The sequence below is a fragment of the Petromyzon marinus genome, unplaced genomic scaffold, assembly GCF_048934315.1.
Source record: "Petromyzon marinus isolate PM22_M1 ecotype Great Lakes invasive population unplaced genomic scaffold, UKy_Petmar_22M1.pri1.0 PM_G_Scaffold_18, whole genome shotgun sequence".
NCBI classification, from domain to species: Eukaryota; Metazoa; Chordata; class Hyperoartia; order Petromyzontiformes; family Petromyzontidae; genus Petromyzon; species Petromyzon marinus.
The window spans coordinates 2,305,001-2,307,500 of NW_027422739.1; the positions used below are offsets into that span (position 1 = coordinate 2,305,001).

General features: G+C 47.3%; 1 pseudogene; it reads left to right on the plus strand.

Moving 5' to 3' along the window:
- LOC142911570 (28S ribosomal RNA) overlaps positions 1-2,500 on the plus strand; it is a 10,229-nt pseudogene that overhangs the window by 3,501 nt on the left and 4,228 nt on the right.

Here is a 2,500-nt window from a genome sequence, read left to right on the forward strand (position 1 = left end):
CATCCGAACTTGTTGCACATTTTAACATCAAACACAGAGACATTCCTCTGGTGTTTAAGTGCGCTAAATGTGACAAAACCAACTCAAACCACCGATCGATTGCCTGTCATGCCCCCAAATGTGGGGGAATAAAGTTAACTGAGGAAAGCTTACCAATGGTCTGTGAATGTTGCCAGGCACGCTTTGCGACTCTAAGTGGCCTTTCGCAGCACAAGAGGCATGCTCACCCAGTCACCCGTAATGAGGAAAGGATTAAAGATGGTATAAAGGGTACCTCGCAGAGAGGGGTACACCGTAGCTGCTGGTCTTTGAAGGAAGTAGAACAGCTGGCCCTTCTAGAGTTGCAGTTTCAGGGGAAAAAGAATATCAATAAGATCATTGCTGAAGCGCTTGGGACTAAGACCAACAAGCAAGTCTCTGACAAGAGACGGGACCTAAGTAAAAAGACAGGGGCCCCCATGTCAGACAGCTTACATTTTTCTTCTAGGCCTCTTGAGACATTGTCTCCCCCACCAAATGTAACAACGGGGACTTCATCCATACTCGCTCAAGCAGCTGAGCGGCTTACGAATGAGAATTCTGGGACCCTGGAAAAGCCTGCAATGGAGGCAATAAAGGCTTGGCTTAACGGCGAGGGCCAACATGATGCCCTCGTAGAAACTGCCACAGCATTGATGCTTTGTCCGATGAGATTGGTGAAAAACAAAGGCAAACGTTCAAAACCCGAGAACGACATTATTAAACCCAGGATATTACCCACACGATCTTGGATGAAGAAGAGAGCGGAAAAACGAGGAAGCTTCATGAAGCACCAGAAGCTCTTCTTTAAGAACCGCTCTCTTCTTGCGTCCTTAGTCCTGGATGGCACTGAACGTCATGAATGCCGAATCCCGAACGCAGATGTATATCGTTTTTACTGCGAAAAATGGGAGAAGGTGTTGCCATTCAATGGCCTGGGCCAATTTAAGTCATCAGGTGTTGCAAATAACGAATACTTTGAGCCCCTAATTTCGGTGGAGGAAGTTCAGACTGCCATACGGGCCATTAAACCAACGTCAGCAGCTGGGCCAGATGGCCTAACAAGGGCTGCAATCTGTGCTGCCGACCCCGAGGGTCGGACACTGACAGCCCTATTTAATGCATGGATGATTACAGGAATTATTCCCAAAGAGTTGAAAAAGAATAGGACGATTCTTATTCCTAAGGTTATGGACGATGAAAAGCTGAAAGAATTGGGGAACTGGAGACCAATAACGATTGGTTCAATGATTCTGAGATTATTTTCCAGAATAATGACTGCACGTCTTGCTCGTGCTTGTCCCTTAAACCCAAGGCAGCGTGGTTTTATAGCGGCATCTGGCTGCTCTGAAAATCTTAAGGTGCTACAGGACCTTATGAGACACGCTAAGAAATTGCACAGGCCGTTGGCTGTCATGTTCATCGACATAGCGAAAGCTTTTGACTCGGTTTCGCATGCTCATATTTTATGGGTGTTAAGGCACAAGAAAGTAGATGAACACGTGGTGGGCATCATCCAGAACGCCTACGATCGGTGTACGACCTCGTTCAAAAGCAATGGCGAGTCGACTCGAGAAATTAGCATACGTGTTGGTGTCAAACAGGGTGACCCCATGTCACCCCTGCTCTTCAATCTTGCCATGGACTCTTTGATATGCACCCTAGAGTCACACGGAGTTGGGTACTCCATTGATACCGACCACGTGACAGCTCTTGCGTTTGCTGATGATTTGGTGTTGGTGAGCGAATCTTGGGTTGGTATGGCCGCCAATCTAGCGATCTTGGAATCATTTTGTGGGCTATCGGGATTGGAGGTTCAGGCCAGAAAGTGCCAGGGCTTCATGATAAGCCCAACCAAAGATTCATATACGGTGAACAACTGCGACCCATGGAATATCAAAAATAAAGATGTCCATATGATCCAACCTGATGAATCAACGAAATACCTTGGTCTGAAAATTGGCCCTTGGACTGGCACTATACAGCCTGATCTACATTGTCAGCTAAAGACATGGATCTCGAAAATCGATGAGGCACCTCTGAAGCCAACTCAGAAGGTTGAACTACTCAATGCCTATGCCCTACCCAGATTGTTATATCCTGCAGACCACTCGGACTGCAAGCAATCAACTCTCCGTGGGTTGGACCAAGAGATTAGAAAGGCGGTAAAAGGATGGCTCCACCTTCCCGCTTCAACTTGTGATGGACTGTTATATGCCAGAGCCCGAGACGGAGGCCTTGCCATCTTGAAACTGGAAAAAACAATCCCTTCGGTTCAAGTTAGAAGGCTGCAACGTATAGCAAACTCGTCCGATGCTATCACCCGTAATATTGTGTCCTCGCAGGGTATGGAGGAAGAATACCGTAATTTGTGGGTACGAGCAGGGGGTGACAGTGATGCAATCCCAACATTCGTTCTCAGGGACTCGGTGTCAAAAGAACCTGTATATCCGAGACCCTGCGATTGGAGGGAGCATGAATT